The following is a 24594-nucleotide window of genomic DNA, read 5'->3' as shown; positions in this document are numbered from 1 at the left end:
ACCAGCCAACAGCCATCAACCCCTCGCCAGCAACACCAGCTATTATGGATCGCCGCACCCATATCCCAAACACCAGAACGCTAAATCACGTTCCTGCCATCGCCACCCCCCACCTCAGCCTGACAATAACTTAGATCTTTGCCGAATTCATATCAACACCCGACCAGCATTCCTAGCCCCCCCCCGCCACCGCTGCCGCCAAATTATCCTGACACACCAAATAGTTTGTTTCATGATTGTTTAAAATCAACCTTTTCATTTGTCACTTTCTTGCTTTTCATATGCTCAGAGGTCTCTAACAGAGAGACAATCCTAAACAACTTTTATCGATTTGAGCGGTAAAGACAAATACCAAAATGCCGAATGTGTATATAAAAAATTAAACAAAAATTATTTATTTATTAAAAATTTTCACAATACTATACTTCACCTGTAATTTTTTTTTTTTTTTGAAAAAGTAAAAAATAATACAAATAAACTGAAAATAAAAAAATTATAAAATTGGCAAATATTCAAATTGTAATTTTTGTCATTTTTAAAATATTCAGAGCAGACAAAAATATACTCGATTGTGACTGGTGGTGCGCATGAAAAGTGCTTCCCAATTTAATGTAAAGTAACATTCTTATTTCCAGGTTTTGTTGGAATTACAAGAATGGATCAGTTTCTGACAATCCTCGATACTAATTTTAGACCATTCTTCTTGAAGCTTCACCCACAAATTCTCTGTATTAGTGGGATTTCTTTCCATAATTTTCACTCCCAAGATCTTCCAAAGCTTTTTTATTGGATTTAAGTCAGGACTTTGCGATGGCCAATCCATAATTTTGAAATCTTGCTCGCTAAGGCAACTCATTAGCACCTTTGCCTTATGACAAGTCTTGCATAAAGGTAGCCCTATCGAAACCTGAATTCTGTATGATTGGCCCAACATGATCTTGAACAATGTTTTTATAGATTAATGTTTTTATAGTTTACACAAGTTGTTATACGAGGCATTGTACCTTCGCTAGAAAACATTCCAAATACCATGATGCTTCTACCTCCAAACTTGACAGTTTTCTTAGTACACTTTGCACTTAATCTTTCACCAATATGTCTCTTTACATTGTTTTCCCATCATTTCCAAATAAATTAAACTTCCTTTCATCTCTGAAAAAATACTTTTGCCCAATTTTCATATGTCCAAATTACAAACTTGTTTGCAAACTCTAATCTCTTCTTCTTATTCTTCAAACTAACAAGTGGTTTCTTCCCTGGGGTTCGATTAAACTGTCCTATTTCTTGCAATCGTATAGAAACAATCTGTTTTGACACATTAACACATGGGATACTATTCATAACCCTTTTAATTTCTGTGCAAGACTTAAAACGGTCCTTTAATGACATACACTGCATTATTCGATCTTATCTTGTTTTTTTTTTGCGAAGTTTTGCGAGGTCTGTCGGTTTTAAAAGCACTAACTATTTTGCCAATATCATTGTAGGATTTAACAACCATGCCTACAACACTCTTGGAATGTTTCACTTTCTCTGAAATCTCTCTAATGGTGTGCTTTTCCTTGTGTAGCTTCACAATAGCTTGTCTCACAGAGTAATCAAGTTTTTGGCGTTTCGCCATGGTGCCGGCTGATGCAACGTTTACAAATGACTAAGTAAGACTTATTGTTTAGAGGAAATCAAAAAAAATGAATATAGCATTCTGTTTACATTGTTTACAAATGACTAAGTAAAACTTATTCTTTAGAGGAAGTCAAAAACTTTGAATATAGCATACTGTTTATATTGTTTTTTTCAAATTTGTCCTTTACTTTTGGACGTTCCTATTTTGAAAATAAATAAATAATTGTTATAATTCTTTTTCTATCCTTTGCAAATGATTCAAATTTTAGTATGTTATTATGCTTAATAACGACTACCAGTTGTCAAAATTTCAGCTTTTCACAGTTGTTATTTCTAACAAATATTAGGTTTTAAAATTTTGTCCCTTAGTTTTGGACGTTACTGTATATCAATAATGACAAAAATTAGAACAGTCTTAACTGGATTTTAAAACAATTGGTAATCAGGAAGTTTGGAGAAGCTAACCAAATCAAGGTTATTTTCATTCTACTGTTGTGACCCGACTATAAACATGTTGAAGAAGACTTGTCAGTAAAGACATAAAAATCCGAAATATTCCAATATCGGAAAATAAAGACTACATTTCTTCTAAGAATGGAAAAATTGTTTATGGCCTTAACACGAGGTTGAAATGTAGGTTGGCTAATGTATAGCTGGATTATAACGGGGAATCGCTTGCTATGTAAGGGAAGAAAAACTCTTCCAAGGAAGTGAGGATTCTGCTATCAAAGAGACTATGGGGACTTCCAAAGAAGTTTGAACAAACATTTGTGGTTATTTTTTGTCATCAACAAGAACTTTAACGGATTTGCTAACATGATAAAAAAGAGACATCTAAGACAGTGTTAGAAATTTCAGAATGCAAGGGTGATAACCGCGTGATTTACAATCACGTGATTATTTCGACCAATGGTATTGCGTTGTCCAGTTGCTGCGGAGGATTCAGAAGTGGCGGGAATTTTGTGTTTTAAAAAACAGATTTCAACTTGACGTCGGAGAAAGCCGATGCACGTAATCTCGCTCCGTGCCTAATGAACTAAAGCAGGGTTCTACCTCATTTATTTCTCCGCTCATTTAAATGCGGATACTAGCCAGAGGTTAAAATGTTCTGCGGAATAATTACTTCATTATCATTGCCCGCAAGGGGGCATATTATTTTATGAACATCGATCGCAATGTGCGTTGTTCGTATCGACAGTCTGGAAGGATTTCGAGAACCCTCAACCAATTCTACGAGCGGCCGATTCTACCAGCATCTTCACCAAGAAGAAAACTACCTTCGCCTTTCAAGGCAAGAACTACCTGCCATTTGGCAGAAGCTGAAGAGGGCACTCTTTTGCAATATGGACTCCTTTTTTACCCTTTTGTAAATAAAATTATTCTTGGATTTAAGGTGAGCCTTTGTTGCTTTTCTGTGTCTCTTTCATTCTGTCAAAGGCAAAAACGAGTAAGAGAATTTCTTACACCGTTTTTATTACAAAAGATATTCCTTCCCCCCCCCATCAAATTTTCTTTTCTTATGAGTAATAACGTTTTATTGCATAAGATTTCGATACCCCCCCCCCCACATTATTTTGGATTTTTTTTACTTTCATTGTGTCGCCTTTAAAAAAATAATATATTTAATATTCATTTTTATATTAATTTGTAATGGTCCTTAAAGGACCATGTGCTTTAACGAAAAAATAATATATTGAATATTCATTCTTGTATTAAATTGTAATGGTCCATAAAGGAACTTATTCATTGAAAATAAATATTATTTCATGTAAATTGTAAACTGAAGTTTTAATTCGTAAAAAAAAAAATACCTTTCAAATATTTTACGATAATTGTAATCGTTTAAATAATGTATGGAAAAAAAATTATATATTGATTCTTGAATTTATAATTGATTCATTGTTGAAATGTGTTGTCGAATGTCAGTCTGAACTGTTCTTATGGGTTTAAATTCCTTGTTCATTGAGAGTTTCGAATTTTGTTGACGTAACCCCCTTCAGATAATAGTGCTTCTCGTTGGAGAATCCTTTTCGCGCCCTTTGATTTTAATTCACCACGTGGGAACGGCCATTTTTTTTCTCGTGTTGTGTCCTTCGAACATGGCGAATTCAAATCTTGTTGGTCGAATTGAAGCTAAAAAGTTTCGTACAACGGCTTCTTTGGATTGGATGAACGAGAGAGGAGGTGGGCGTTGTATAAATAATTTTTCTTCCGACATCGAGAAACGATTGTCTGAAGTAGACGATTTATTAGATCAATTAATTTTCAAGTCCCCAGATGAGGAAAGACTACATATCTGTCGTGATTTCGAAATGTTTAAAGCGCGAGTCCACGACAGACTGGCTGAGCTCCAGCCGGAGATTGAGAAATCAAGGGATATTGTTCCCATGAAAATGGAGTTGGAGTGCCCCCCCCCCTTTAGTGGGGATCCAACTCCCAATAAGTTTGAGTTCCGTGGGTTCCTAAGGAAATTTGAATTCTGTACTGCGAACATGAAAAGTGCAGATAAATTATTATTGCTAAAATCCAAATTATCAGGAGAGGCATTTAATATTATTTCTAGGTTTGATGTGATTCCCGAGAATTACGAAGCAGCTTTGGAGTGTCTGAAGGAAAAATATTTAAATCCTTCAGCATTTATGAACAAAATATTCGATGACATTATTCCACAACCAGACCATTTTGCGTCTTTGAGGGATATCAGAATCCTCGTCCAGCGAGTCAAACTTGAACTGACGGAAATGGATAATTCCTTTGGTTATTCTGAACTAAACAGTTCTAACATTCTCGGTATCATTGGCCTGGATCTTATTCCTAGAATCCATAATCTCAGTTTAATTAAGTGCTTGGGAGGTTCCGCTTGGAAACTCCCCAATTATATCATTCCCTTCGGTGAGGAGTCAAATTTTTTAAACAAAAATGATAAGGCTGTGGAAAAATTGCCAGCCTTCGATCAAGTTATTAAAACACTCCCTATGTGTCAGTCATATTTAATTGATAGTGTATTAAAGCCAGTAGCATCTTACGAGGATGTGCTGCAACCTTTTTTTGACGGTCCTGCTGTTGAACGTGGAGAAGAAAAGTTTTTTTCTCTGGACTCCATAGGTATCGAGGATGCCAACCAGTTGTCTTCAATTGATAAAGAAAAAATAAATGCCTTCGAAGAGGCTATAGTTCTCAAGGAAGGAAAATATTATGTCGAGCTGCCTTGGGAGCATGACAAGCTTCTCAAGGTGGAGTCCAATTATGTGCCTTCACTGCGAATAATGCATAGGGTGGCCCAGTCCTTGGAAGGAAAGGGATTGTATAACGATTATATACAGGTCTTCAAAGAATACGAAGACTGCGGAATTATCGAACCTTTCTCCGTTCTCCATGGAACTTATGAGAATTATAAATGGATTCCCCATCGGCCAGTAATTAAAGAAGGTCTAGGAATAACTACAAAAATCCGCCCTGTTTTCAATTGTTCGTTGAAACGTAAAGGTGGCATTTCGATTAACGACGCTGCTTATTTGGGTGTTAACATGACTGCATTGTTGCTAGATATTCTACTAGCTTTCCGAAAAGAAAAATATGTGCTTTTGGGCGATTTGCGCAAAGCTTTTTTACAGATCAGGTTAAAATCTATTGAAGATAAAAATAGATTTTGTTTTTTCCTCAAGGTAGATGGCAAATTGTGCGCCTACCGTTTTAATACTATTATATTTGGGTTCAATGCCAGCCCTTTTATATTAAGTTTTATACTTAAGCATCATACCAAAAAATATGAAGCTGATTTGGCTTCACATTCGATTTCCAATAAATTCTATGTTGACAACTTAGTTACTACTAATAGTGACCGAGATACTCTAACCCATGTGTATAATAAAGTCCACGACAGACTCAGAGAAGCGGGGTTTGAACTCCAATCCTGCAACTCCAATTGCACGAGCATACAAAATAAAATGATGGAAGACGGTACTATCTCGTCTTCTTCCCCCAACTTTGAAAAGGTGCTGGGGTATCAATATTCTGTTGAAAGGGATACCCTTAAACTGGCTCCATCTGTAATAGATGGCAATGCCAATACCAAACGCAAGATATTATCTCAAGTCTCAAGTCTATATGATCCATTATCTTTACTTCTTCCTGTCACCGTGCAGGGAAAGATCATTATTAGTCAACTGTGGAAAAAGGAGTTGTCTTGGGATCAACAAATCCCTGAAGAAGTTAAGGCCACGTGGCAAGCACATGCCAATGAGCTGAATTGTATAGGGAACTTTGAATTTCCTAGATGTACTCTCCTAGCGGAATCCCCTGTTGAAATTATTTGCTTTAGTGATGCTTCTAAGCATGCTTATGGGTTTTCCGTGTATGCGAAACAAGGTGCTCAGTGTTCCTTGATATTTGCCAAGGCAAAAGTGGCACCCATTAAGGGAAAATCACTACCTGTTTTGGAATTATTAGCTATATTTCTAGCGTTTAAAGTTATTCCACAAGTTTTGGGTGCTCTAGCGCCTATCAATATCGAATCCTTTTTTGTCGTGTCTGACTCACAAGTAGCCCTGTCATGGATTTTGAATGGGAAGGCTGCGAAAAAAAATATATTAATTGAAAATCGCGTGTCAGACATTAATAAGTTCATTGAAAACATTAAACTTAAATATGGGATAAACCCTAAATTTAGATATGTTCCTTCGTCGGATAATCCAGCTGATCTTTTAACCAGAGGTATTACTGCCTCTAAGTTCAAACAATTTTTCAAATTTTGGACTTGCGGACCAGACTGGCTTAATCAAGTTGAAATCAGCTGGCCCACGTCCCCCTTGCCTTGTCTTAACAATGTTAACAGGAAGATGGTAACATGTATGTTCTCGGATGAAACTGCTTCTAACGAGAATCACTTGCCAATTAAAATATCTGATTTTTCCTCATTAACTAAGGCTATTAATGTCTTAGAAAAGGTTGTGAGATTCGGTGATAAATTACGTCACCGAAAGACTGACACCGTCAAGAGAGCTAAATTGTTGCTCTTCTCTCATTTACAAAGGGAAGCGTTTCCCACAGAACTTGCTTATTGCAACAACAGGGCTGCTCCACCAAGAGTTACGGCCCTTGGGTTATTCCTAGATAGGGAGGGACTGATACGGACTCAAGGACGTATTCAGAACTCCGAGGTTTTTCCATATGAAGTGAAATTTCCTATATTATTAGGAAAAAATACCCACCTGACCAAATTGGTCATTATTGAAGCTCACCAGAATTGTTGTCATATGGGAGCAAATTCAACCCTTAGCGAGGTGAGGCTATCGGGTTTTTGGATCCCCCAAGGGAGACAGGCGGTGAAGTCGGTTCTCCGTGACTGTGTTATATGTAAGAGAATTAATTCTCTACCGTACAAAGCACCCTCTGGGTCTCAACTGCCTTCTGATAGAGTAAATTTTGTCCGGCCTTTCAAATGTGTAGGGGTGGATTTTACTGGACATTTTTTTGTCAAAAACAATAATGAGGATGTCAAAATGTACATCCTACTGTTTACTTGCATGAGTTTACGTGCCATACACTTGGAATTGGTACCGGACATGAGCGCAAGATCCTTCTTGTTAGCGTTCGTTAGGTTCACCAACTTATTTGGTGTACCAACTCATATGTATTCCGACAATGCTAAATCTTTCATAGCGTCGGGTATTATATTATCAGACATATTTGTGTCTGATGAATTTAGAGAATATTTCAAATCCACTACTATTGTTCATTATACAATTCCCCTGTACTCTGCATGGCATGGTGGAGTATGGGAGAGATTAATTAAAACTATGAAACAGTGTCTTTCCAAGTTGTTGGGTAGGAGGAGGGTCGGTTATTTCGAGTTCCTAACCGCCCTTTCAGATGTTCAAAAGGCCATAAATGATAGGCCACTAACATTTATTTCAGCTTCTGATAAAGGCCTTGATGGGTTGACTCCCAACCATTTTTTGCAGACAGGATATCATCCCCGCCTGCTTATCAATCTTAGCGGTTCAGAGGACCCTTGTCCAGAACCTCCAAATAGAAATTCGCTCTTACATTCCCTTGAAATGAGGGATGAATTTGTCAGTAAATTCAAACGTATTTGGCATAATGACTACTTGCTCTCAATTAGAGAAGTAGACGCCCACATTACAGAAAATAAAACCTCTAAAATATCAGAGAGTGAAATTGTTCTTGTCAAAGCTCCTAATAAGTCCCGGCCCTTCTGGGGGTTGGGTAGGGTAGTAAAATTATTGGTCGGAAAGGACAACAAGGTTTGTTCGGCCTCAGTGCTGAAAGACGGGTGTGTCCAAATTCATTCCTTAAAAAATATTTATCCTTTAGAGATAAAACATAATCCTGAACCTGCATTAGCAGAATTTGCGGAAGAAGGAGGCCCTTCTTTTGCCCCACATGTTCAGTCGCCAACGATGGAACAACACCTATGGCGTGTTGCGACTCGTGCAATGAGTGGTACCATTTTAGTTGTGTTGGGGTCGACCAACAAGTTACCGTTGAAGATTGGGTGTGTCCGGATTGTGCGGACCAAACACCAAGTTAATAATTGTATATTCCTTTTATAGACTCATCAGTAGAGTCATACCTTTTATTACTAATAAATTCTCTGTTTGCCATAGAGAGATCGTTAGAAGTTCAGATTGAAAACAGACACACATTGAATTTAATTGCTATTATTGTGTTAATATTAAGTCCTTTGGGACAGAATTTCATTGTAATAACTTGTCCAAATAGGCGACAATCCTTAATTTCCCGATAAAAAAGAAAGAAATGAGTATCCATTTTTTTATCTTCCTTCCTTTGGCAGTGTGTTAGAAATTTCAGAATGCAAGGGCGATAACCGCGTGATTGTAAATCACGCAATTATTTCGACCAATGGTATTGTGTTGTCCAGTTGCTGCGGAGGATTCAGAAGTGGCGGGAATTTTGTGTTTCAAAAAACAGATTTCAACTTGACGTCGGAGAAAGCCGACGCACGTAATCTCGCTCCATGCCTAATGAACTAAGGCAGGGTTCTACCCCATTTATTTCTCCGCTCATTTAAATGTGGATACTAGCCAGAGGCTAAAATGTTTTGCAGAATAATTACTTCATTATCATTGCCCGCAAGGGGGCATATTATTTTATGAACATCGATCGCAAAGTGCGTTGTTCGTATCAACAGTCTGGAAGGATTTTGAGAAACCTCAACCAATTCTACGAGTGACCGATTCTACCAGCATCTTCACCAAGAAGAAAACTACCTTCGCCTTTCAAGGCAAGAACTACCTGCCATTTGGCAGAAGCTGAAGAGGGCACTCTTTTGCAATATGGACTCCTTTTTTACCCTTTTGTAAATAAAATTATTCTTGGATTTAAGGTGAGCCTTTGTTGCTTTTCTGTGTCTCTTTCATTCTGTCAAAGGCAAAAACGAGTAAGAGAATTTCTTACAACAGTTAATAGGAAATAACTTCTGTTGACTTATTTCCCTACACAAGTAAAAAGATAAAAAATGGTCGACCATTGTAAAAAGTATTTCAATAAGTGTTTTCTTTCTATCTTTCTCTCTTTTTACTCCTTCTATTCTGCATTTTTTAAATTTTTTTATAGTTACTTAAGGTCTGTTTGGCCAGGCTAAAGGGACAAATTTAGCAGTTACAGACACGAGTGAACATCTTATATTTTTTTACCTTTTCTTTTTTTACAATATATTATTTTGTATTACAGACTGTCGTTTCTTGCTTCTTTCTTTTTTCATTGTTGCATATTTGTAAGCAGCTGTGTAACTATGACCCACAGATAACCTTCGTTTGACATAGCAGCAAGTTTTACGCATGCTCAGCTAAATTTATGCTACTTTGCTATATTTCTGATAGTTTTTTTTAATGGTTTGAAACTCAAGACTGTTAAGCATTTTTTTTTTTGCTATGGGAGATAAATTCAGCATGCTTTACTTTTTAAGGTGATTTTGTGTAGTTTTACAACATTGTGAGTCAGATTTAGGATTAGACAGATATTAAAGATTAGTTATTTGTCAGAAAAAGTTAGAATGTCCTAGAAATGAGGGATCATTGTGTAACAAGAGACGTAGTATTAATTTTGACCTTGAATGGACTGTGTACAGAACCTAGGGTCATTCAGGTTGTCCCCATCCCTAAAAATAGAATTAGGAAAGGTTAGGAAGAAGAAGAAAAGAAATGAAAGAAAAAGAGGTCTAAGAGATATACACTCCCTTATGAATATAAAAGGCTGGGAGTAACAGCTTAACGGAGTGAGAAAGAGTGAGCTAGTAGCTTCCACAGGCAGCCTTTCTCCCCGGCGGATTTGTTCAAAGGCGTCGTAAGAACTTTAACCTCAACCCACTATCACCAGAATCCACCTACTACCCAACTTGGTCATCCCTATTAATACGACGGAGGGTAAAGTATTTTTGTTTATCATTTGACCAAACGTATTGAATATCATATTATGTATTAAGTTCCGAGAATAGATTATTGCTGTGCCTAGTTTTCCCCACTATAATTACCTTCCTCTTGTTACCCTTTTTCCCTCATATTTTAATATTGTGTTCATCCCCTTTTGTCCTGTTTAAATACTACTTGCATAAATATTTCTGTCAGCCTATCTTGTTTTGGCATGTTTTGTGTCTTTAATAAATTCCCTATTTTTATATAAAATATCTGCCTCTTGTATTTTTATAACTCTCCCTCAAAACCTTTTTCCCTACTCTTGCTTACGATAGCAAATACTGTGTTACGGCGTTGTGATTAGCCACCGCACCCGTAACAATTGTAATAAAAAATTATATGAAAACATTATCCCCCATTTTAAGTTCTAAATTATTATTTAAAAAAATAATAATATTCGTACGTAATTGCCTAAAAAGGCAGAATCTCAGTTTTTAGGGGAGGATAGCTAAGGGTCCTCATCTGCTTTTAAATATAGGTAATAGATGTGAAGAAGGTAGGCTCTCTCTACTGCGATAGAAAGTTACTTATGCCTAGAAAGTATCTTGTACCTCTACAAGGCTACCATTTGCTCATGTATGGAGTATTGTTGTCACATTTGGGCTGGTGCATCTGCTACTAGTCTCTCATTCCTGGACAGGGTTCAAAAGAGAGTCACCAACCTGATAAGTTCCTGAAATGTCATCTAAGCTTCAATCTTTGTCCCTGCCTGCTTTTTTTTTTTTTTTTTGACAAAAGAGTCACCACTTATCAAGGTCTGGAGGCCACTCGAGGATAAGGGTTGATGTTACATGATAAGGGCTGTCCCCTGTTCATGTAAGTATAAAAATAGAGAGATTAGTTAAAATGAAAATAAGAGAAAGCAGAAATCGAACCCTGGACATAAGTTTTAAAGAACAATAGGTTTAAATGGAATGTCCAGTAAATTGTTAATTCGGATGAAATAAATAATAAATAAACTATTCAATTGTTAAAAGAATATGGATAACAAAATATGGGTTAAATAAATTAGATATGTAGGTTGAATTCCTTTGTGGAAACAACACAAGAAAAAATAGGTTATTGGGAAATCAATGTCGGAAACGTGCAAAGTCGCGCATGTTGAAACACGTGAATTTTGCTCACGTGGCCGGGATGCATGGATTTCTCAATATAGGAAGTGAGAGTTAGTTGGTCGGGGAGACGGTCAGTTAGAAAACTCAGAGACAGGCAGACGTCTGAAGCGAGATGTCACTTCAGAAACTAAAATGTGAAACTTTGAATTCCTGATGAGGAAACCACGACCGGTCGTGAAGAAATAAATTTCATCATGTGTTTTGTGATAAAGCTCATCTTTGTGTTTGTGATTTCTACAAAAAGGTAAATTGTATTGTTATTATATGTCTGTGTTATAAAATGTCATTACTACAACATCCTTCTCTCTAAGATACAACATCATATGTAATAAGACAAGAACTCTCACTAAGACTCATATCTTTACTAATAAGAACTCACGTAACATACGCGCACAAGTGGTATCGTCTAATACTAATAATAATAACTATATAACATTAATGGGCATACATAAGTAGTGGAAATTTTGTAAATTGGATTACTTAGGGGGATGATTCATCAAGAACTTGTTTACGTTGGACTTGAAGATAAATTGTAGTGAGTTGGAAAGCAGACAAACGGAAGAGAGTTCCACAGACGTGCAGTTCTAAGAAAGAAGCTTTGTTCATGGAATCTACATTTAGACAGATAAATAGTGTGGGAAATTATTGATAGTGGTTTTGGCTAGACGAGTGTTTCTCATAAAAGTTTGATGAGAGGGGACCATAGATTGGAGCTCAGACGAGCACTTGCCATGAAAATAATGATAAAGTAGAGACAAGCTCACAACATCTCTTCTGTAGGAAAGAGGTTGCAGGGAAGAGAAAAGGGCATCCCCCACTAAGCTATGAAGTCTATTTTGAACTCTTTCAAGGCAGAATAAACTGCTTCTAGCAGTTCCTGCCCAGATGTGGCAACAGTACTCCATTGTTGGCCATATTTGGCTTTTATATAGATAGAGAATTGCATCAGGAGTGAAATATCTACTGGAGCGGTAGAAGGATCCTACCATTTTTCCAGCAGCTTTGGCAGCTGTACTGACATGCAGAAGTTCAAGTGTAATGTGAACAGACATCTTGCTGTTCAACTTCCTGCATAGCATTCCTGCAACTTACGTCCCTGATAAAGTGGCACTATTCCTTGTTTAGGGTGAAAAAAAAAAAAAAAATATTGTCAAAGATTGTGTGATTTTTCCCATTTATACACTTGTACCATTTTACCTATCATCCCTTTCAGAATGGTTCTAAAATCTATCAATTAATTCAAGTATAAATTTGGTGCCTACGTTTTGCGGATTTCTTTTTAAATTTTTATTTTGCAAATATTAATTTTTCTGATATTTGCAGAGAATTTAATCGGCAATATTTAATATTTAGGTACGCATTGTGATGTTTAATTTGTAATATATATATTATTTTAACTTTTATTATAAACACTGTTTTGATTATCGTCAAGAATGAAAGTTCAATAGAAACGTTGTTTTAATTTGAATAAAATTTTATCTTACTGTTTGATTACGATTTGTTTGTTGCAAAATAAAATATATACTCTCTCCGAAAAACAGATAAAACTAGCTGATGAAATTCGGAAGTCTTCTTGGAGTTAACTGTTTTAATATAATTAAAAAAAAAACACGGAATAGTTTGTATGTTTTGTATATTTTGTATATTCATAATATTTTTATGTGGGTTAGGAAGTTAAAATATAATGGTTTTCTTTTTTTGGAGATTTTTTTTTTTGTTTCGAATTAGCGGTTTTTGAAAATTTTAGACGCAAAAAGGTTAAAAATCTAGCGATTTTCTGGAGACTTCTTTTCCGTACTCTAGCGCGTTTTTTAAATCCGAGTTGACACCACTGGTAGCGTCGTCGTCCATAGATTTGAGGCTACTTTTAAAATTCACCGTGACCCACCTTCGGTAAGTTCAACAATTCCCAATATCACATATTATAACAATAAAAAAAAAAAACTAGGTTTGTTTTACACTAGGCTTTTAAACCGAAAAAGTGGTAAAGAAACAAATATATAAGTAAATGGGGATGTTTATTCAAATTGGCACTTTTGGCGGCAACTAAAAGTAAAAAAAAAAAAAGAAAAAAAAGGTGCTTATGCATTTATGTTACCGTGCTACTCTTGCCTTCGGGACAAGATCAAAGTGTAGTATCTGTTCTTCAGATGCTGCACTTCTATTTCTTGTTCTCTTTCGGTGGAGGAGAAATCCTTCACGACTGAGACAATTTTTATTTTTGTACCTTTTCTCCACGTTAAAAAACGACCCTGGTGTCTAACTCTGTCCCGTGGGGAGGCATAGTAAATAGGTACTTTAAAAATACTATTTTTGGCGCTTCTACACTATTAGGACGAAATTTCAGAAATCGTACTGAATTTCACATGAAAACAATGGTATCTAGGTATTCCTCGTATTTTTATGATGTAATCATCGTTATCATTTTTATGATGTAATAATCATTATCCAAATATTACGAAAATTAATAAGGTAATTATTATTCAATAAAGAAAATAAAAAATAGAATTTGATGAAAACGATCGTAAGACACAGAATTTTCAAAAGGTAGGTAATTTTCCGAAGATGGACGAAATTTTGTACCTTCTACTATGATTAAAGTTTTTTTTTTTTTTTTTTTGAATATTTAGATTAGGTCCACCTCCACAATGTTCTTCTAAATGACGACTTTTAGAGGTTTTCAACTATGCTGAATACGGAAATCGCATTGAAATTTTGCAGAAATATGTAGTTATCGGGATATAAAAAGTTGTATTATGCATTGTATTCTTTGGCGGCCATCGTTGTTACGCGCGTAGATTTGTTTATGGTGCGCGCACGCGCGTAAAAAAGATGCCCGCCAAAGAATACAATGCATAATACAACTTTTTATATCTCGATAACTACATATTTCTGCAAAATTTCAATGCGATTTCCGTATTCAGCATAGTCGAAAACCTATAAAAGTCGTAATTTAAAAGAAAATTGTGGAGGTGGAGGTGGGCCTAATCTAAAAAAATACCTTTTTTTTATACTCAGTGCAAGTGCACTTATTGATCCGTGCTGAAATAATAACGTTATTATTTAAAAAGCCATTCTTAACATGGGAAGGAGAGGGTGTTTTATACTTATTCTACACTTTAACCTTAAAATTGAATAAAAAAAAACATATAAAACTTTAATTAAACTTGGAAATACGATTTAAAAAATAGCACGGATCAATAAGTGCACTAGCACCTTTTTTTTTTTTTGAATAATTCATAAATATTCAGGTAATTTCGACTGCATTTGGAAGCTACCATTGTAACATTGACAAAAAATCACTGGAAATCATTGTTATTTTGGAGGGTTTTTAATCTAAAAACTCCATTGGTACTCATTGGGCATTGAGTTCCATGGCGACCAACAGAATTATTTAAGGTCGCACTTAGTCCCCCCTCCCTTAGTCAATTCTAACGCATGCGCACGTAACATTTCTTATTTACTGACGCTAACTAAACGATCTATTGATAATTTCGTGACCCTTAAACGGTAATATCCCTTCAAAACGTATTGGGGTACTTGTGCATTTAACGAACCAGACGTAACTCAGCATTTGCTCGGCTTTGTCCGGCGCATGGCGTCAGTAGCTCGGGTTTTGCTGCTGTCTGACGAAACATGGTTATCAGCCAATCAAAACGCTGCGCGCTTACTTTTAACTCGACGCGCGTGCCGAGCAGCAGACGAGAATTTCGATATGGGCGTTCGAGATGGCGGCGACTAGGAATCTCCAGCGCGAATGTGAGTTGCGGTCACGCCAAATAATTTTGGACTGGAAGAATTTCCTGCGAGATATATGCCGGGATTACTTTCTCAGGAATCCCCGGCAGATAGGAGGCCCAAGCAATCCGGTCGAAATCGACGAGTCGAGTCTGTCTTTTTCAATCGCCGGAAACAACGTCGGCAGACGTCTAACATTGGTCTGGGTCTTTGGTGAATACGCCGACCCCGCCGAAAAAGAGTTTTTTTTTTTTTTTTGGTTAACATGAAACCCTCCTTCCACTAATAAGATAGATTCTACCGGGGACCACGGTCGTACAGCAAAGTGTGGAGGAGAGGAGGGGGGTCACCATTTAATGATGAACCTCCGTCCACTTTGTCGTCTCTCCAAAAGTCTATGGGAAATACATCCTCCTGAGAAAATGGTCCTGGCAAAAAAAAAAAAAAAAAAATCTCGCAAGGATTTTGGTTTAACAAATAAATCCTGGTTTTAAAAAAAAGTTTTGTTTTCCTTTTTCTTACGATTTCTTATTTTTTTCTTGCGTAAATAGTTAAAAAAAAAACAAAAAAACAATGGTACCCACGCACGCACTTATTGATCCGTGCTGAAATAATAACGTTATGGTTATCTTTCAGATGCAAGGTTCATTGTTTACTTGCGGTTTTAACGATGTAAGATTCCGTTGTACGGAAGACCAAATCGGCCAAAATGTCTATGATGTTTTTATTGGCGCTTTTCTTCGTATTTTAATAACATTTTTTTGCACCATTTACAAGTTCTTTTTACAAATAATTTTTTTAATACTGTAATAGTAAAATAAAGATACATTTATTAATTATACGGAAAAAGTATCTCGTAATGTTTTCACACGAGATTTTTTTCCTGTTGATTTCTCTTTTTTTTTTTAAATATTAAAATTGATTTACTATTTAAAGTGATTTTAAAAATACATTTCATGAAAACACTCATGATAAAATGTTCACGTTATTTAATTAAAAGTTCTCAATTTTAATCTTATAGTTTTATAATTTTGTTATTTTGTTACAAATTTCTAATAAAGATTATTTTAATTTTAACGGTAATTTGGTTTTCATTATAAACTCCGTCATGTTAAAGGCTTTAAAATCACTTTAAATAGTAAATCAATTTTAATATTTAAAAAAAAAAGAAATCAACAGGAAAAAAATCGGTATTATTATACAAACACCGTGACAGCGTTAGGGTTAGGGTTAGGGTTTAGGGTTAGGGTTAGGGGTAGGGTTAATTCGCTGTCACGGTGTTTGTATAGTTTTACCAAAAAATCTCGTGTGAAAACATTACGAGATACTTTTTCGTATAACTAATAAATGTATCTTTATTTTACTATTACAGTATTAAAAAAATTATTGGTGCAAAAAAAAAAAATTAATGGTGCAAAAAAATGTTATTAAAAATACGAAGAAAAGCGCCAATAAAAACATCATAGACATTTTGTCCGATTTGGTCTTCCGTACAACGGAATCTTACATCGTTAAAACCGCAAGTAAACAATGAACCTTGCATCTGAAAGATAACCAACGTTATTATTTAAAAAGCCATTCTGAACATGGGGATGAGGAGGGTATTTTGTACCTCTGTACTTTAACCTTACAATTTAATGAAAACAGATATCATTAAACTTGAAAATACTATTAAAAAAAAAAGCGCAGATCAATAAGTGCATTTAGCACCAAAAAAAGTTTCATAAAAAAAAAATTACGGGTTTGTTTTACTGTGTACACATAGATTCGAAAAAGTTGTCAAAAAATAAATATATAACAAATAAATGTTATCAAAGGGAAGATAAGTTACTTTTATACCTAACTGGATATGTGTTTAGTGTTTATATTTAATCTAACATGTTTATTCCGCTCGAAAAACATAGTGTTTACCGATGTATTGAAAAATTTAAAATGGCGGCCAACTCTCTCTTTGAGACGGTAAGTTTGGGAAAATGAGTTATAAATAAAAAAAACCAGACAAAATAGTGTTAGAAACTCGCTCAATATATGTTACCGTGACGTGACATAGGCTGACATATATTCGACGGGATTTTAACAGTATTTTGACTGTTTTTTTTTTTGTTTTTTTTATAACTCATTTTCCCACATTACCGTCTCAAAGAGAGAGTCGGCCGCCATTTTAAATTTTCCAATACATCGGTAAACACTGTTTTTAGAGCTGAATAAACGTGTTACATTGAATATAAATACTAAAAACATATCCAGTTAGGTAGAAAAGTAACTTATCTTGCCTTTGATAACATTTATTTGTTTTGTGACAACTTTTTCGAATCTATGTGTATAGTAAAACAAACCCCTAATAATAATAATAAACAAACGAACGGGAGGTTTTTTGCTTTTTTTTTAAAAAATTATTTTTGGATGTTAAATGCACAAGTACCGCGTATTGTGGTTATATGAGAAAATAAAGCTGTGTACGCATTATAAATGTTTCTTTTCTGTCTTATATTATACATTTAGTACATTAGGGGTCATTTCGAGTTAAAAGTTTATTTACTGCACCCATCTTAACTAGAGAAAATCATGATTAAAATGTGTATGTCTCATCTAAATGGTGCTTACTGATCCGCGCTATTTTTTAAATCGTATATCCTCGTTTAATTGAAGTTTTATGTTTTTTTTGGCGGACGTTGGGAATCTGAGCCTTAAGCCTTACCTTAGAAATTCCACAATTTTAACTTTTTTAAAACTTTTTTCTTGTTAATATCACCCAATTAGAGACTTATGTATCAGATAATTAGGTATTCCGGCATAAAGCTCGAGACAATAGTCTCTAACCCCCTTTCACAACAAAAGGAACTAATTTCCCTATACACCGCTTTTGGTTACTATGGGAACAGCTAATTTTTGTGATGATTCGATTTTTAATAATAAACAATATACAGGACATTTTAAAAGTAAAACAATAATTGTTTAATAGTAATTATTAAAGAAAAAGTTAAAATTTGACTTTTTTGGCCTTTTTTATCTAAAAAATGTGGTTTTGTCTTTGAATTTGGCCTTTTTTGCTGAAAGATTTGGCTTCAAACATTTATTGTAGCCTACAATATACAGGATTTTTTATTTATTAATTTTTGTGATTCGAGGAATAAACCAATAAAATCTATTTTGTTTTTTATTATTGTTGATTTTTTTTATTATTGTTGATTTTTTTTTATTATTATTGTTGATTTTTTTTTTTTTTTTAATTATTATTCGATCTGAAAACCCGCACAAATTATTAGTATCCTTGCCGCTAATTAATCGAAAAATCGTACGCGTTCTGCTGCACTTATGGAGAAAATTGTTGATGATGTTATACCTGCAGCAGCTGACCTGTGTTTTTTGGAGTATTCTCAGTATTCATATTAAGCAATGTAATTCTTTGTTATCGGTGGTGGCCATTTCTATACATGCAAGCAAGCGCATTTAAATTTGTCACAAAAAAGTAGTTTTTGGGATATTAATCAGTGTAGTTTATTATTAAAAATAAATATTAATATTTAAAATAAAATAAAATGTGTTTATTATTAAAAATCGAATCATCACAAAAATTAGCTGTTCCCATAGTAACCAAAAGCGGTGTATAGGGAAATTAGTTCCTTTTGTTGTGAAAGGGGGTTAGAGACTATTGTCTCGAGCTTTATGCCGGAATACCGATAATTAAAATAAAAATACTTTTTAAAATCATTTTTTTTAACTCTAAAATATCCGGACGTAACTCAGCGTTCACTAACAATTTAATAAAAGAAACATGTTCCGAATGAACGCTGAGTTACGTCCGGTTATTTTATTATAGTAAAAAAAAAAAAATGGACCTTAAGTTCGTGTTTAATTTACTAACGTTATAATAGAAAATTGAACAAGCCGTTAAAAGTCATATAAGGTAAGGCTCAGATTTCCAACATCCGCCGTTTTTTTTTTTTTTTTTTTTTTTTCAGTTGTAAGGTTAAAGTACAGAATAGGTACAAAATACCCTCCCCATGTTAAGAATGGCTTTTTAAATAATGTTATTATTTCAGCACGGATCACTCTCTGCATGAGTACCGTGTAAATAACTAACGATGAATATGTAATATGGCCGACGTTCAGAAGACATTCTGAAGACCAGACGGATGATCAAAAAGTCAAATCGAGCGTACATTCCGTACACCGGAAAACGAAATGAGACCAAATTGACAACTCGGAAATTCTAAAATGAAAAAAACTTTAATGCTTAATGTTTTTAAAATAAATAGTTTAAGCAAGTTGTTATTTTGGTTGATGTACAGGCATTGGCTCCGATGTTGTAGTTCGAGGGAGCGTTCATTATTTCGAAAGAAATTTTGGCCTTGTTTTTTTTTTTTTTTTTTTTTTTTTTAAACCATAAAAAATAACGGGGGTCTTGTCTTGTGCACTTATTGAACCGCGTTATTTTTAAATCGTATTTTCAAGTTAAATTAAAGTTTTGGTAAATATCCAGATACGCTACAACAGAAAAAGGGTAATTAAGGTTGCTGACAACGAATTTGATATTCAAACCCGTCGCAAATTTACCGCTTGTATGGTATTAGCCCCTGAACCCTCGCACTATTTTGTGCCAACTCACCACCATCGTTTATGCTATTCTTACATGATGCGTTCGCGCATGGACGCACGTAGTAAGGTGACTTGTCACATCGCGGAAGAATTTTTTAGCAGACATTTGAAAGACCAAGAAAGTTTTCAAAAACAAAAAAATGTGTTTCATTTTTCTGTGTTACATAGTTTTTGATGCTTTTTAATTATTCAAAAAAAAAATAAGGGTATTCTACTTGGTAAATGTTGGCGCGTTACTTATGGAAAACCAGTTAATTAAACTGCAGAAGCACCTGTTAAACTACACAAGTTCTATAATTGAATACCCCCTCCCCCCAAAAAGAAAGAAAAACAAAATATTCTTTTGCAAACCGCTCACAAAAACTTACTAACAGCAATATTAAATGAGGTGAAAACTTTTTATTTTATGAAAAAAATTTGTCATTTAAAATGTCTGCCATGTATTCATGCGCCTGGTGAAACGTCAAGTAACTACGCGCGTGCGTGCAATTTAGTAAGAAAGTAAAAAAAAAAATGAATATAATTAAGAAAGTGAAAAAAAGATTGTTTCGATATCGGGAAGCGGAAAAAATCCGGAAGGGTGAGGGGGCTCATTTCGGCCTTGAAGCCAAAATATGTTTTTTGGGTCATGTTTTGGCCCTTTTGGCTCCGTTTGGCTCTTTTTTGGCGTTTTTTCCTAAATGGAAACAAGATGGCCGCCAGCAAAAACAATAGTGATTATGTTGGATGCTGAATGTCTTCAAATATAGACTACTTATTTGTGGAAAAAAATGAATGCGATATTCGTTCTCAACGTAGCTGAAAACCTATAAAAGTCGACAAATTAAAGATGAATGAAAGGGGTCGGTAAACTAAAAAAATACCAAATTAAGAAATAATTTTAAAAATATTGTTTATATCCATCTTCATTCAAAAGGGTTACTTTTTGGTAGCTTACCAGTTGTTAACCTAAATTTCTCGAATTCAGAACGAGGCTCGTCTGCAGAACCTACTTTAAGCTGCATCTCGGAATACCTGGCCAAATCACCGCGGTGGACGTACACGAGTGAGGCCCCTATAGCGAAATGCACATTGGCTCCGATGTTGTACGCAGCGCGTTATAAGGAGCATTTATTATTGACCTTGTTTTTTTTATTTTGACTTGAACTTTTAGCTTTTCGGATTATTTTGTGTTGTTTTTTTTTTTTTTTTTTTTTATGAATATTTTTTGTCCGGAGATTATAGTTATAGGTAATTATTAACAGGAAAATTGATGCAAATCCAGATTAGCACTTGTGGCGATAAACGATTCACTGTTTTCGATATGAGGAAAAACACCGACGACATTCCGTGACAGGTAGGTACACGATAAAGGTTTTTGTTTATCGCCACAAGTGCTAATCTGAACTTACATCAATTTTCCTGTTAATAATTACCTATAACTAACTATAATCTCCGGCAAAAAGAATAATATCCATTAAAAAAGAAAAAAATACATACAATAATCCGAGAAGCGCAAAGTTCAAGCCAAATTTAAAAAAAAAAAAAACAAGGCCACACACGCCAAAATGTTTTCCTTTTCAGATTAATAAACGCTCCCTCGAACGCGCTGTGTACAACATCGGAGCCGATGCGTATTTCGCAAGGGAGGGGGGATGCCTCACTCGTGTATGTCAGCCATCACAGCTAAAAAATTGTCTGCGTCCATCAAACTTAAACATCGAATTGGAAACTCGAAAACGGTGGGATCCTTCTACCGCTCCAGAAGATATCTCACTACTGATGCAATTCTCTATCTATATAAAAGCCAAGTACGTCCAAGGATGGAATACTGTTGCCATATCTGGGCAGGAGCTGCTAAAAACAGCCTATCCTGTCTTGACAGAGTACAAAATAGACTTCGTGGCTTAGTGGGGTATGCCCTTTTCTCTACCCTGCAACCTCTCTCCCACAGAAGAGACGTTGCGAGCCTATCCTTGTTTTATCGTTATTTCCATGGCAGATGCTCGTCTGAACTCCAATCTCTGGTCCCCCCTCGCCAATCTTTCACGAAAAAAACCCGTCTAGCTGAATCCACTGTGAAAAATTTCCCCCACTCTTTATCTGTGCCTAAATCAAAACGCGGATTCCATGAACAAAGCTTCTTTCCTAGAACTGCATGTCTGTGGAACTCTGTTCCATCTGCCTGCTTCCCTCCGGACTACAACTTGGATGTCTTCAAGTCCAATGTTAACAAATTCCTAATGAACCGCCCCCTTAAGTAAACACTTCAGCAAATCTCCTCACTAAATTAATGTACTTGCAATAACCCTTATCCCTGAGTGGCTTCCGGGCCTTGATAAGTGGTGATCACTGTGTAAAAAAAAAAAAAAAAAAAAAAAATGAAACAAACTTTATTTTTATTATTACAAGAAAAGATTATTCCCCCTGTTGTTTGTTTTACTATCCACATAGATTCGAAAAAGTTCTCATAAAATAAATATATAACAAATATAATGTTATCAAAAGCAAGATAAGGTACTCTTCTACCTATCTGGAAAGTTTTCACTTTAAAATGTGTAATTGATTCGAAAATCATAGTGTTTATCGATATATGTGAAAAAGACAAATGCCGGCGAACTCTTAGTTGAGTATGTTAAGTTTTGGAAAATGAGTTAAAATTAAAAAATTATACAAAATACTGTTAGAAAATCGATATATGTTAACGTGACATAGGCTAACATACATTCGGTGGGTTTCTAACAGTATTTTGTATAATTTTTTTGTTTGAACTCATTTTTCCAAATTTAACGTATTCAACTAAGAGCTCGCCGCCATTTGTCTTTTTAAAATATATCGATAAACACTGTATGATTTTCGAACTGATTACGTTCTAAGTCTGACCCCCAAGATCGCCATGGGCATGGAATATGTGCCTACATCAAAGATGGCGTTCCATGTGGTAGGGATATCTCCAGAGAAGACCCTAATTTACCTTATATGTGCTTCCGGGTTGCACTAGCTTACACCACTGCATTTATATTTGCCCTCTATCACCTCCACAACAGTGGGGTTACTATCTTTAAGAGCATATCTGAGAAAATTGACCACATCCTGTCTGCTCATCCTTCGGCTAACATTCACTTTTACAGTGACTTCAATGTCCATAATGTGGAATGGCTGACCCACTCAAATAAAACCGATGACGAGGGGAGGTTTTGTCATGATTTCTCCATTGTCTATAACCTCACTCAGATTGTTCACGAACCCACCCGTGTTCCCGATACACCCGATTAATATGCAAGCCTTCTACACCTTTTCCTCACAACTTTCCCTGAGCTGTGTTCATGTTTCGTTCTATCTCCTCTGGGATCCTCTGACCACTCTGTTGTAGCAGTAAAGATAAAAATGAAATGTAATAAGTCTTCAGACGTACCTCTCCACCGTACTGTATATCGATCCTCTATGGCTGACTGGAATAGCTTCCGTACATTCATATCTGACCTACCTCTGCATTCCATGTTTAAAAAGGATGTGTCCTCTATAGTATCAGACCTGGGCGAATGGTTAATTGTAGGCATAGACCGATTCATACCATCGAAAAAATTCCAACAAAAACCTAACAGCCAGCCATGGTTCTCCCCTGAATGTGCTGCTGCCATCGCGCACGGAAATCACTTTTTTCATAGCTACCAACGTAATAGATGTACTGAAGCCGCTTTCAGGACTGCCAACAACCACTGTAAAAGAATAATAAAACATGCAAGAGAGCTATATGCTCAGTCCGTTAAATCCAAAGTAGCTGAGCAGTGGCTTGGTTCCCACCAGTTCTGGCAAATAGCAAACAGGATCCTGAACAGAAGTGTGCGTTCTATCCCAACTATCATCAATAGACCTGAGGTCATCTCGTAAGCATCAGACAAGGCCAGACTATTTGCCAAGAACTTTGCAGCTAATTCTACCCTATGCGACAATGGCCATCAACTCCCTGTATTTCCTCCTATAACAGACAACACGCTATGCAACATACAAATATCTGATTCCAGTAAAGCAACTGGCCCTGACAGCATTCCAATTATAGTGCTGAAAAAGCTCCAACCAGAACTTGCCCCCATACTTACAAAACTGTTTAAGCGTTGTCTTAAGGAGAAGTGCTTTCCAACACCCTGGAAAACCTCATCAGTATGCCCTGTATTTAAGAATTCAGGTGAAAAGTCATCTCCCTCTCAGTACAGACCAATAAGTCTCCTGTGTGTCATGAGTAAGTTGTTAGAATCTATATTAAATAAAGAAGTAGTCAACCACCTTAACAGAAACAACCTTCTTAGTGACATGCAATATGGTTTCCGCTCTGCAAGATCTACAGCGATGTGCTAACGGTTATATCACATAGGATTAGTGAATCTCTTGACAAAGGTTTCCTTTCCAGGGCAATTGCTCTTGACATATCGAAGGCCTTCGATAAGGTATGGCATAAGGGCCTACTTCACAAGATTTCCAGCTACGGTATTACTGGAAATGTTTTCTCAATCATTAAATCATTTCTCTCTGATAGGTTTATAAGAGTAGTGGTTGATGGGCAGAAATCAGAGGCCCACAGTATTAATGCTGGAGTCCCCCAGGGGTCCATCCTGTGCCCAACTCTCTTCTTGATCTACATCAAAGATCTCCCAAAATACATACTTAAATCATTCGTTGACATCTATGCTGATGACACGACCATCTATGGCAACACATCAAAGGCCGTAAATGACAAAGTTCTCTCTAATTCTCTCTCCTCTGATCTTGAACGCGTGGTACAATGGGGAAGAGGTGGCTGGTCACTTTTAATGCATCCAAAACCAAGCTTCTATCTTTACATCATCAACGCTCTGATCCCCATCTGGCATCAATTGAAATGGATGGCTCTTATCTTGGGGAGGCTCCATATTTTGACAAGCTTCCGGGTTTGACCTTTACTCCTGATCTGAAATGGAACATGTACATCAAATCTGTTGCCAGGGACGTTGGGAAAATGGTGGGATCCTTCTACCGCTCCACAAGATATCTCACTACTGATGCAATTCTCTATCTGTATAAAAGCCAAGTACGTCCAAGGATGAAGT

General features: G+C 35.8%; 1 protein-coding gene across 3 annotated transcripts in view; it reads left to right on the top strand.

Moving 5' to 3' along the window:
* Window positions 1-12973: 12973 nt before the first annotated feature.
* Window positions 12974-24594, top strand: part of LOC145241333 (uncharacterized) — an 80969-nt gene continuing 69348 nt past the window's right edge. Inside the window, exon 1 of one of the 3 annotated variants that reach the window (XM_080104167.1) lies at window positions 12974-13087. The gene's annotated coding sequence lies outside the window, so the exon portion shown is untranslated. Of the gene's footprint in view, window positions 13088-13636; window positions 13742-24594 lie in introns of those variants that run through there. The other 2 variants (XM_080104169.1, XM_080104168.1) reach the window with 2 other exon arrangements.

The sequence above is a fragment of the Euprymna scolopes genome, chromosome 20 (assembly GCF_053919585.1).
Source record: "Euprymna scolopes isolate OS-2025 chromosome 20, ASM5391958v1, whole genome shotgun sequence".
NCBI classification, from domain to species: domain Eukaryota; kingdom Metazoa; phylum Mollusca; class Cephalopoda; order Sepiida; family Sepiolidae; genus Euprymna; species Euprymna scolopes.
The sequence above is the reverse complement of the archived record's forward strand: the minus strand, read 5'-3'. Positions and strand labels throughout refer to the sequence as shown.